Below are 13,940 nucleotides of genomic sequence, written 5' to 3'. Positions count from 1 at the left end.
TTGGTTCAGGCATCAGCTATAGAACATTAATATTCATGGTTAGTATTTGTAAAAACCTTTATTTTAATCTTTTGTTTCTATTGAGGGGGGAGTGTTAAAATGGCCAGAAATTCCCAATTCCCATTTATTCTATCCAAGCCTCTATTTTCAGAGTATTTTCTTTTTGGCTTCCATTATTTCATTGGGGTTGGCAGTGAAAGTTAGTCCTGCTCCCGTCCAAGTGTTAAATGGATACTCATGTGTCTTGTTGCCACATTGGTATACTTAATTTTATTCCAAATAGGATTTTTCTTTTTTCCCCTCTGCATGCAAATGTGTTACCCTTTTCAGTGTTTGCATAATAGCAGTAATTCTTTCATTTGTACAAAAGGACATGCATTATTTTGGCAGATAGATGGAGCTTTGATGGAGAGATTATTACATTTCCAAAAGCAAAGAGAATAAATCAGAATTTAGCTAGACGCTGACTAAACACCCCCTTCCCCCAACTCCACTGATCATGAGCCAAGTGTCTAACACACTACACTTTCCTCCCAGACAACAAACCTTGCAGAACAGTAGGACCTTGCTGGCTGTTCTTGGTTCTCTGCCCTTCTCTGCCTGTCTCTATGGACTGCATCACTTGGCCTCCCTTGCCCTACAGGTTCCGACTGGTTTAGCCAATAGGAAGCACCAGCATGAAAATGGAGGATGGGAGTAGAGGGAGGCTGGTTTATTTATTTCCTGCTCCCTCCCTGCCTTTCTGTAGCTCAAGCAGTAGCTGTATCCCTCCAAGGCCACAGATCAGTTGAGGAGACCCTCTTCTACAAGTCCAACTCTCACTGGACTCTGGTAATCCCCTTCCTGCTCCTCACTGCCTCCAGCAAGATCCACAGAGCTTCACTACCCCTTGTCAACTAACCCTGCCCATATCCATGTAAATATTCCTTATACTCAATGCTTTGAGTGTGCCATCTTTCTCCTTAGGACACTGAGAGAAGTATCATATTCCCAAAACTTCACTTAGCTCACTAGATCCTTCCTCCTACTACAAAAACAAACAAACACCATAGCACTGGGAAAGTAATAAGTCCAAAACCACTGAGGTCTATAGGCATCTACATGTCACCTCAAAGTGTTTAGAAATTGCACAAGGCAGAAGAGGAGTTTTCCCTAGGTGCATCTAGCTTCACTGCAGTCATGTAGATGATTGGCATCTGTTGGTTTTGCCTGTCACTGGGTCACCTTCTTCTGGTTACAGCCCCCTGATTTTCCTTGGGGAGCTACCTCTTCAATTCTCTTGGTACATGTGGATTGGATGGGGCTGTTCTCACCCTCAGCTCAGAGAAAATATAAGACCCCCAACTTGGCCACTCAGGCCATCATTTCCCCCAGGCCACAGCAGTTGGTTCAGGGATGGGCATGCGAGCTAAGCCAGGCCAATGGAAACCAGTTGGATAAAATTCTAGGACTTTGGCTGGAGCAGCTAGAGAGGAATAGAGCCCACCTGAGAACTGAAAAATCACAGAGAAAGCAGTCAAGAAATGAAGAGAGGAAAACTGGGTTCTGATCATGTCATTTGCATGCTGGATCAAGCCTAGCCTTGCTCTTGCAATTACATGAAGAAAAAGATCTGTCATTTCATTTGTTTAAGCTGCGTTTCCATCAGGGAAAGACTCCTGACTACTACATTGAAGATGGAAGCTTTTTATACACTCGGAACCATCATGGACTGGGTAAGGGGGAGGCAGAGAAGAAAACAGAATTGAACATTTCTAGATCACATATTATTGTGTGCTCTAGAATACAGCACATATTAATGTAGGTTAATTCATTTAATCCTCAAAATGACTTTACTCAGCTAAGTTGAGGAACTTGCTAAGTGTCTTACAATTAGCAAATGGCAGAGTTCAGTTCAAACCAAGGATACTCTGCTTGCAAAGACATCCTTGCTGTGCTCCGATGTACTGCCATTATCGTCATCATCTTCATCATCTGCCTCCTCACTGTTACCATCACCATCATCTTCGGGATGCTCCCTGAGGATCTGGACCACAATGGTAGGAAGCTGAGTTTTCTAACTCACAAAACAGATCTTCAAACATATAAGTACATGAGTGTGCAAATAATATAGCAAGAAGTGCAGATTGATCAGTACCACGAAAGAGGAGCAGATATCACGTTGAGAAAGATTACTTCCATCTGAGGTAGACCTCTAGAAATGGCTGAAGGAAATCCAAAGACAGGAAAGAGTCTGAACAGAGGCATTAGGGACAGGAATGTCAGATCATAAAAGATTCAGTTTGCACATTTACAAACTAAACTAATACAGTTCTCCTAGTGCTCCAAGGTTCTGTCCTTGCCTCCCTTCTCTATTTTCTCTTGACGTCCTTCCTTAGCAATAACAACGCCAGAAAGCTGACAACCCCCCAATCTCCTATTTACCACAGTGCTTGGCACAGTCCCTCTAAACTTCAGGGCAAAGAGTGGAGAGTCATACAGTCTTCCAATGTAAATATGCCTACTCATCAGTGGAGTTCACCTTTAGGTCTAAGGAATAGTGAACTGGCAACCGGGACTGGTGTTGAAGGTGAACCCAGAAGCCTCTAAATGTGTCCTTAAAGACCTAGCATGTCTAGGCTCCTATTCAGCTCCCAAAGAAAGAAGTGTCATAAGTTCTAACATTGACACTTGCTCCAAAGATGATGTGAATTCAGCCCTGGCAATACAGCCCTTTTTCTCTTTAGCAGAAACCCTGCTTCTGACCTCTCCTTTCCCCTCTAGATGTCTCATTATTCTTTGAATGAGACACAAGCTTTTCTACACGCATCACGGTCTTGTTTTAGCATACTTCCTCCCTCCATCCATCAGCAAAAGGTGTTGCACTGACGCTAAACCACGCAAAAGACCAACCCCCAAGTCAGTGTGTCTGCCAAGTAAAACACACGAAAACTTGGTGCACTATTTTTAAAAGCAAGTTAAATAAGGTGCCTTTAAAGTTGAGTCCCCCGGGATTGTACTGAATCCCTAGGTTCTTGGTTTTATGACCACAAGGGACCAAGCAGGTTGGCTTTAATTGTTAAACTAGGCCACTTAAGCCACGGAGCCCTTGTCTAACAGGACAATATTTATAGGGATTGCATCATCACATAGTTGAACTATTCTTCTCAGACTGAGATCATCCTTTAGTTTGCTGGGATATTTTTTAAACTATGGGAGGAAGAAAGAAACCTCTTCATTAATAGAAACTACTAATAAGAGTAGAAGAGTACAATGATGTTGAAATGATAATATTTTAGCCACATGAAAAGCAGGAACTTAATATTTCCTCCTGGAAAGATTTTTGATTCATAGCTACTGAAAATTTGAAGATGATATTTTGGCCACTGGAGGCTGGGACAAATTTGATTACAATTACTAGTCAAGGGCCGGGCGCGGTGGCTCACACCTGTAGTCCCAGCACTTTGGGAGGCCGAGGCGGGCAGATCACGAGGTCAGGAGATCAAGACCATCCTGGCTAACACAGTGAAACCCCGTCTCTACCAAAAACAAAAAATTAGCCTGGCGTTGTGGCGGCGCCTGTAGTCCCAGCTACTCAGGAGGCTGAGGCAGGAGAATGGCATGAACCCGGGAGGTGGAGCTTGCAGTGAGCCCAGATGGTGCCACAGCACTCCAGCCTGGGCAACAGAGCAAGACTCCATAAAAAAAAAAAAAAAAGAATTACTAGTCAAGAAAGCTCAATTTAATCAAATTTTCTTCAAAAGACTGTGGTTTTATATAACACTATTGTTTGTGTGATAGAGATTGATGTGGTTTTCTTTTTTATTTTTTTCATCAACTTCTACTTTCCAGAGTACATGTGTAGAATGTGTACATTTTGTTACATAGGTCAACGTTTGCCATGGTGGTTTGCTGCACAGATCATCCCATCACCTAGGTATTAAGCCCAGCATCCATTAGCTATTTTTCCTAATGCTCTCCCTCTCCCCACCACATCCCCCAACAGGCCCCAGTGTGTATTGCTCCCCTCCCTGTGTCCTTGTGTTCTCACTGTTCAGCTCCCACTTACAGTGATAACAGGCAGTGTTTGGGTTTCTGTTCCTGCATTCATTTGCTGAGGATAATGGCTTCCAGTTCGATTCATGTTGCTGCAAAAGACATAATCTCATTTCTTTTCATGGCTGCATAGTATTCCATGGTGTATATGTACCATATTTTCTTGATCCAGCCTACCATTGATGGACATTTGGGTTGATTCCATGTCTTTGCTATTGCGAATAGTGCTGCAATGAACATATGTGTGTATGTATCTTTATAACAGAATGATTTATATTCCTTTGGTATATACCCAGTAAAGGGATTGCTGGGTCAAATGATATTTCTGGTTCCAGATCTTTGAGAAATCGCCATACTGTCTTCCACATTGGTTGAACTAATTTACACTTCCATCAACAGTGTAAAAGCATTCCTTTTTCTCTGCAACCTCCCCAGCATCTGTTGTTTTTGACATTTTAATAATCGCCATTCTGACTGGTGTGAGATGGCATTTCATCATGGTTTTAATTTGCATTTCTGCAGTGATCATGACTGCATGAATGTCTTATTTTGAGAAGTGTCTGTTCATGTCCTTTGCCCACTTTTTAATGGGGTTGTTTGTTTTATTCTTGTAAATTTGTTTAAGTTCCTTGTAGAATCTGGATATTAGACCTTTGTCAAATGGATAGATTGCAAACTTTTTCTCCCATTCTGTAGGTTGTCTGTTCACTCCAATGATAGTTTATTTTGCTGTGCAGAAGCTGTTTACTTTAATTAGGTCCCATTTGTCAATTTTTGCTTTTGTTACAATTGCTTTTGGTGTTTTCATCATGAAATCTTTGCCCTTGCCTATATCTTGAATGGTATTGCCTAGATTTTCTTCTAGGGTTTCTATGGTTTTCAGTTTTACATTTAAGTCTTTAACTTGAGTTGGTTGTTGTATAAGATATAAGGAAGGGGTCCAATTTCAATTTTCTGCATATGGCTAGCCAGTTCTCCCAGCATCATTTATTAAATAGGGAATCCTTTCCCCATTGCTTGTTTCGGTCAGATTTGTCAAAGATCAGATGGTTGTAGGCATGTGGTCTTATTTCTGAGTTCTCTCTTCTGTTCCATTGGTCTATGTGTCTATTTTTGTACCAGTACCATGATGTTTTGGTTACAGTAGCCTTGTAGTATAGTTTGAACTTGGGTAATGTGATACCTCCAGCGTTGTTCTTTCTTCTTAGGATTGTCTTGACTATACAGGTTCTTTTTTGGTTCCATATGAATTTTAAAATAGTTTTTTATAATTCTGTGAAGAATGTCAATGGTAGTTTAATGGGAATAGCATTGAATCCATAAATTACTTTGGGTAGTATGACCACTTTCATGATATTGGTTCTTCTTATCCATGAGCATGGAATATTTTTCTATTTGTTTGTACCCTCTCTGATTTCCTTGAGCAGTGGTTTACAGTTCTCCTTGAAGAGGTCCTTCACTTCCCTTTTTAGCTGTATTCCTAGGCATTTTATTCTCTTCACAGCAATTGTGAATGGGAGTTCATTCATGATTTGGCTCTCTGTATGCCTGTTGTTGTTGTATAGGAATGCTGGCGATTTTTGCACTTTGGTTTTGTGATTGATGTGGTTTTCATTGTTTGGACTACCCATAATATATGTATACTGTAAAAGAGTGAGTTTATTTTTCTGTTACTCTTTCAGATGAACTTTCCATTAATGTCTTGACATCATGATTTGGTTGTTTCATTTATCAAAGCTAGTTGACAAACATATGATTTACTCATAATGGCCACAATGGTTAACATTTTTTGGGCACTTCCTGTGTGCCAGGCGCTGTGTGTATGCATTTCATGCATATTACATCATTTAATTCTCAAACAGTTCTATCAGTTTCTGTTATTATCACCACATTAAAACGAGGAGAAGGAAGCTTAAAAAGTCGTGTAATCTGCCCAAAGTCATAAACCTAGTCATCAGTGGAACTGGAACTTAAAGCCAGGACTGAGTGATTCCCAGAAATTCCCAAGCCTCTTTGCCACTATATCAGGCTGACTTTTATTTTTATTTATTTGTTTATTTTTATTTTTATTTTTATTTTTTGAGACAGAGTCTCACTCTGTCACCAAGGCTGGAGTGCAGTGGCGTGACCTGAGCTCACCGCAACCTCCGCCTCCCCAGCTCAAGCAATTCTCCTGCCTCAGCCTCCCGAGTAGCTGGGACTATAGGCGCCCGCCACCACGCCTGGCTAATTTTTTGTATTTTTAGTGGAGACGGGGTTTCACCGTGTTAGCCAGGATGGTCTCCATCTCCTGACCTCATGATCCGCCCACCTCAGCCTCCCAAAGTGCTGGGATTACAGGCGTGAGCCACTGCACCTGGCCCAGGCTGACTTTTATTGACAAATGGATTGTGCACTTTCTCTATCCAGTTCTGAAGTTGAATTGTAGAGTTTTCTAAGATGGTTTTCTGGGGGAGGTACCATGTTCTATGAAGGGCACAGAAACCCTCAACAAATACAACGGACTTTTGTGTTTGCTTTGGCAGCACATATACTAAAATTGGAACAAATACAACAGACTTTTAAGTTGCCTTATTTTCTCTAAAACAATAAAATGCTTATACATTTGGGAAAGTGTTTAACAAATACGAGTTAAATTATTTTAGTAAAAGGTATTGCTTTCAGGCCAGGCACAGGGGCTAGTGCTTGTAATAGTAGTACTTAGGGAGGCCAAGATGGGAGGACTGCTTGAGCCCAGGAGTTTGAGACCAACCTGGGCCACACAGGGAGACCCCCATCTCTATAAAAAAAAAAATAGCCAGACATGGTGGCACACACCTGGGGTCCCAGCTACTTTAGAGGCCGAGGAGGGAGGATAATTTGAGCTCTGGAGGTCAAGGGTACAGTGAGCCATGGTCATGCCACTACACTCCAGCCTGGGCAACAGAATGAGACCCTGTCTCAACAACAAAAATTACTTTCAGTGTGTAGTTATCTAGCTATAACATGTAGCTTTCAGAGACTAAAATTAAACGAATTTTCAAATAAAATGAAAAACTGTACAATGTGGATTGGACTTCCAGTCAAGATAAAGCATCAAGAATGAATACTTTGATCCACTTGCTCTGCTTCAAACACATTAAATGCCTATTAAAATATAAGAAGAGAAGGTTAAAAAAATTAACAGTGTCATTGAACAGAACTAGAAATTAATCACAATGTGGTGAGTGGGTCTGAAGCCATGAGTCTGTTATGTTCCAGGCCTGTAGGCACACAGTATTAGCTTGAATCTTGACTCCTGCCATGTAATAGAAATGAAAGTACTTCATGCATAATAGTGGATCAGAAGAAGATTCACTATGGAAGCCAGGGGTTTGAATGAAGCTCCTCCCTCTACAGAAAAAAAGTCTATTAAGATAAAGCAATTATCGACTACTTCCTGAGACTACATTTTACACAGGGTTCTTGGCTTGGAAAGCAGACTGTAGATGCACTTCCTGGCCAGGAACTTGGCCAGATACCTGCTGCCCTATAACTAGATTTGTGATAGCCCCAATATCACTGCAGAACAAATTTCACCTGGTGCTGCACTAGGGGCCTGAGAAAAGGTCAGGTGGAGACAACTATAAATTCCCAAAACTGCTAGACAAATAGAATGAGAGAAAAATATCACACATACACACACACACACACACACACACTCTCTCTCTCTCTCTCTGTCTCTTTCAAGATGTAGCTGCTATAACAAATGAAGAAATCTAAAACTAAAGAAGAAAGCCTAGAAAATAATCAAAATTATTAATTGAAGCATGAAATGCATAGAGGTAAATTTTTTTTATCTTTGAAACAGTCTTACCAAGACTTTAAGGATGTCCAGACTGTTCAAAGGCATAAATTAAAGCATTGCATTCATTAATAGCAACTAAGGAACTATGAAACACAAAGCAGATATAAATAAAACAAAACCAGGTGGGTATTTAGAAAAACCAAATATATACTGGAACTAAAAAAAGAGCAGTTACCAAAATAAAACCTCAAAAGACAAGAAAAACTCTAGATTAGATCCAAAGAGAGTAGTAAATTCGGAAATAGTTTTGAGGCATAAACACAGAACTTAGTCCAGAGTGACAAAGAGGTGAGTTTTAGTACAGTAGTTAACAGACGTGAAAGACCCATTGAGAGGCTGTAACATATACTTGGTAGATGTTCCAAAAGAAGAGGACGGAGGGAATGATTGAGAAACATTAAGAGATTAGATATTAAGTCTTTTTTTTTTTTAAATTGTACTTTAAGTTCTAGGGTACATGTGCACAACGTGCAGGTTTGTTACATATGTATACATGTGCCATGTTGGTGTGCTGCACCCATTAACTCATCATTTACATTAGGTATATCTCCTAATGCTATCCCTCCCCCCTACCCCCTCCCCACAATAGGACCCGGTGTGTGATGCTCCCCTTCCTGTGTCCAAGTGATCTTATTGTTCAATTCCCACATATGAGTGAGAACATGTGGTATTTGGTTTTCTGTTCTTGCGAGTTTGCTGAGAATGATGGTTTCCAGCTGCATCCATGTCCCTACAAAGGGCACAAACTCATCCTTTTTTATGGCTGCATAGTATTCCATGGTGTATATGTGCCACATTTTCTTAATCCAGTCTGTCACTGATGGACATTTGAGTTGATTCCAAGTCTTTGCTATTGTGAATAGTGCCGCAATAAACATATGTGTACATGTGTCTTTATAGCAGCATGACTTATAACCCTTTGGGTATATCCCCAGTAATGGGATGGCTGGGTCAAATGGTATTTCTAGTTCTAGATCCTTGAGAAATCGCCACACTGTTTTCCTCAATGGTTGAACTAGTTTACAGTCCCACCAACAGTGTAAAAGTGTTCCTATTTCTCCACATCCTCTCCAGCACCTGTTGTTTCCTGATTTTTTAATGATTGTCATTCTAACTGGTGTGAGATGGTATCTCATTGTGGTTTTGATTTGCATTTCTCTGATGGCCAGTGATGATGAGCATTTTTTCATGTGTCTGTTGGCTATATGAATGTCTTCTTTTGAGAAGTGTCTATTCATATCCTTTGCCCACTTTTTGATGGGGTTGTTTGTTTTTATCTTGTAAATTTGATTGAGTTCTTTGTAGGTTCTGGATATTAACCCTTTGTCAGATGAGTAGATTTCAAAAATTTTCTCCCATTCTGTAGGTTGCCTGTTCACTCTGATGGTAGTTTCTTTTGCTGTGCAGAAGCTCTTTAATTAGATCCCATTTGTCAATTTTGGCTTTTGTTGCCATTGCTTTTGGTGTTTTAGACATGAAGTCCTTGCCCATGCCTATGTCCTGAATAGTATTCCCTAGGTTTTCTTCTAGGGTTTTTATGGTTTTAGGTCTAACATTTAAGTCTCGAATCCATCTTGAATTAATTTTCATATAAGGAGGAAGGAAAGGATCCAGTTTCAGCTTTCTACTTATGACTAGCCAATTTTCCCAGCACTATTTATTAAATAGGGAATCCTTTCCCCATTTCTTGTTTTTGTCAGGTTTGTCAAAGATCAGATGGCTGCAGATGTGTGGTATTATTTCTGAGGGCTCCGTTCTGTTCCATTGGTCTATATCTGTGTTTTGGTACCAGTACCATGCTGTTTTGGTTACTGTAGCCTTGTAGTATAGTTTGAAGTCAGGTAGCATGATGCTTCCAGCTTTGTTCTTGGGAGACTTTAACACCCCACTGTCAACATTAGACAGATTAACAAGACAGAAAGTTAACAAGGATATCCAGGAATTGAACTCAGCTCTGCACCAAGCAGACCTAATAGACATCTACAGAACTCTCCACCCTAAATCAATAGAATATACATTCTTCTCAGCACCACATCGCACTTATTCCAAAATTGACCACATAGTTGGAAGTAAAGCACTCCTCAACAAATGTAAAAGAACAGAAATTATAATAAACTGTCTTTTAGACCACAGTGCAATTAAACTAGAACTCAGGACTAAGAAACTCAATCAAAACCACTCAACTACATGGAAACTGAACAACCTGCTCCTGAATGACTACTGGGTACATAACGAAATGAAGGCAGAAATAAAGATGTTCTTTGAAACCAATGAGAACAAAGATACAGCATACCAGAATCTCTGGGACACATTTAAAGCAGTGTGTAGAGGGAAATTTATAGCACTAAATGCCCACAAGAGAAAGCAGGAAAGATCTAAAATTGACACCCTAACATCACAATTAAAAGAACTAGAGAAGCAAGAGCAAACACATTTGAAGGCTAGCAGAAGGCAAGAAATAACTAAGATCAGAGCAGAACTGAAGGAGACAGAGACACAAAAAACCCTCCAAAAAATCAATGAATCCAGGAGCTGGTTTTTTCAAAAGATCAACAAAATTGATAGACTGCTAGCAAGACTAATAAAAAAGAAAACAGAGAAGAATCAAATAGATGCAATAAAAAATGATAAAGGGGATATCACCACTGACCCCACAGAAATGCAAACTACCATCAGAGAATACTATAAACACCTCTATGCAAATAAACTAGAAAACCCAGAAGAAATGGATAATTTCCTGGACACTTACACTCTCCCAAGACTAAACCAGGAAGAAGCTGAATCCCTGAATAGACCAATAGTAGGCTCTGAAATTGAGGCAATAATTAATAGCCTACCAACCAAAAAAAAGTCCAGGACAAGATGGATTCACAGCCGAATTCTACCAGAGGTACAAAGAGGAGTTGGTACCATTCCTTCTGAAATTATTCCAATCAATAGAAAAAGAGGGATATTAGGTTTTAATAGGAGATTAAAGTTGAAGATTTTCATGATTGCAGATGTGTTCTCTGATGAAAAGGACACTGTAGACAGGGCATGACATATCGCAGTGAACATACAGATCATTGATAATAAGAAGAAACTCCTAAAACTGCCAGAGAGAACAGATGAGATAACCAGTAGGAACCATTAGGCTGACAGTGGACTTATTTTTGGTAACAACTGTGGCCAAAAGATAATGTAGTAATATCCTTTGAAGATTAAGGGAAAACATCTGTCAACATAGAATTTTATGTCTAGCTAAACTATTATTTAAGAGTGAGGGCAAAAAGACATTTTCAGAAATATGAAGACTAAATGAGTCCCCTATATGCAGATGCACACTGGCACACTTGGTAAAGGATATACTTCACTAAAGAGAAATGTGAAACTACAGCAAAGGTAGGGGATAGAGGAAACAATGAAATAATTATCTAGAAATTAATTAAATACGTTTGTAGGTTTAAATATTGACTGCACATGATAAAATTCTATGTTTAGAATAGAAATGCTAAATAACAATATACTGTTAGAATACTTTTAAAAACTCAAGTAGGATATGTTGAAACTATAAGAAAAAACACTGAAAGAATAGATTAACAGGCCGGGCACAGTGGCTCACGCCTGTAATCCCAGCACTTTGGGAGGCCATGGTGGGCGTATCATGAGGTCAGGAGATCAAGATCATCCTGGCTAACACAGTGAAACCCCGTCTCTGCTAAAAATACAAAAAAAATTAACTGGATGTGGTGGTGCACGGCTATAGTCCTAGCTACTCAGGAGAACGAGGCAGGAGAAATTGCTCGAACCCAGGAGGCAGAGGTTGCAGTGAGCCGAGATTGCACCACTGCACTCCAGCCTGGGCAACAGAGCAAGACTCTGTCTCAAAAAAAAAAAAAAAAAAAGAATAGATTAACAAGCAACAGAGGAAAAAATGAAAGACATATTTTAAAAATAGTTTACCAATCAAATACAAAGCCAAAAAGACTGGGAGAAGAAAACACAAGAAAAATGTGAACAAAGAGAAAACATAAGTTAAAGTTCATCAATAATCACAATAAATGTAATTAGACTAAACGCATCTGTTACAAAACAGAGATTAGCATATTAGATTGAACTTTTAAGTCTAGCTGCTTGCTGAATATATGATACATACCTAGAACAAATCAAAACGGGAAGATTGAAAGTAAAGAGATACAAAGTTATACATGTATATAATAACTAGATAAAGCTACTGAGATGATGGTAATGCGAAAAGCAAAAAGCTAAGAGGAAATAAGAGGGGAATTATGTAAAATAATAGGAACAAACCTTCCAGGAATGTAAAAAAATTATAAATTTATGCATCTAAAAACATAACTTCAAAATATACAAAGCAAAATATTAGAATTAAAGGGAAAATTGAAAAATCCATAATCAGCATTCAAGGTTTTCTGACATTTCTATCCAAAACTGAGAGATCAATCAGGCAAAAATTTAGTAAGGCTATAGTAAATGTGAAGAACAGTATTTAAAATCATGATATAATACAGAATTTTTCAAACTTTTAAAATGTGACCTCTTTAAGAAATATATTTTATATCAAAATCCAGTGTATAAATGCATGTGCATGCATGCACACACCCATTTAGATAGATAGGTAGACAGGTGATAGATGTTTAACAAACAATATTCACCTTTAATATGAGTAGTACATTCTGATAGTATTTATTTTATTCCCTTTGTTAAAAAACATGAGTTACACTATGCAGCATTTAAAAGGAACAGTATCATGTCCTTTGCAAGGACATGGATGGAGCTGGAAGCCATTATCCTTAGCAAACTAATGTGGGAACAGAAAACAAAACACTGCATGTTCTCACTTATAAGTGAGAGCTGAACAATGAAAACACATGGACACAGAAAGGGGAACAACACACACTAGGGCCTTTCAGGGAGGTGGGGGAGAGCATCAGGATAAATAGCTAATGGATGTTGGGCTTAATGCCTAGGTGATGGGTTAATAGGTGCAGCAAACCACCGTGGCACACGTTTACCTATGTAACAAACCTGCATGTCCTGTTCATGTATTCTGAAATGTAAAATTAAATTAAATTAAATTATTTAAAAACACATGAGTTACAACAAACTAAATTGATTTCACACCCAATAATGGATTGTGACCTACAATTTATGAAATACTGATCTTAGAAATATATACATCTGTGCATACAACAAGTAAAAGTTCCATATTGTTTTCAACCTAAAGTAAATAGCTTACACAATGGTGAAACCACAGAAGCTTTCCCAGTAAAGCTAGGAAGGAGCAAGAATGCTTGCCATCAACACTTCTGTTTCACATTGTAATGGAAGTCAATGTCAATATATAATGGGAGTAAAAGGAATCAGAGGTAAATGAAATTTGAAACTTTGAATATAACAAATGGCAGCTGATTTATTATTGTCTAAGTAATCTAAGGTAATCTACATACAAACTTTTAGTACTGACAAGAGAAGTCAACATGCTTCCAAATACAAGAATAACAAGCATTAATGGTTTTCTTAAATGCCAATCAGATAATGTAATTGAAAAGTTATTCATAATAGCAACAAAAACATAAAGCATCTACGAATAAATCCAACAAAAGATGTGCATAGTCTTTATGGAGAGCATTACAAAACACTGTGGATAGGTATAAAGGAAGAACAAAATAAACGGAAAGACATAATGTGTTCAAGGTAGATGAAGACTTGATATGTGGAGATGGCACTTCTCTCCAAAATAATCTAAAATTAAATGCAATTGCAATCAAAATCCCAACAGGAAAAGCCGATCCTGAAATTCATTTAGGAAAGCAAAGAGAATCAAATAACTGGGATAGTTTTGAAAAAGAAGGTGGGGGCCAGGCGCGGTGCTCACACCTGTAATCCCAGCACTTTGGGAGGCCAAGGCAGGCGGATCACGAGGTCAGGAGATCAAGATCATCCTGGCCAACATGGTGAAACCCCGTCTCTACTAAAAATACAAAAATTAGCTGGGTGTGGTGGCAGGCACCTTTAATCCCAGCGACTAGGGAGGCTGAGGCAGGAGAAACACTTGAACCCGGCAGTTGGAGGTTGC

This window comes from Chlorocebus sabaeus, chromosome 20 (assembly GCF_047675955.1).
Source record: "Chlorocebus sabaeus isolate Y175 chromosome 20, mChlSab1.0.hap1, whole genome shotgun sequence".
Taxonomy (NCBI): Eukaryota; Metazoa; Chordata; class Mammalia; order Primates; family Cercopithecidae; genus Chlorocebus; species Chlorocebus sabaeus.
Note: the sequence above shows the minus strand (reverse complement) of the source record.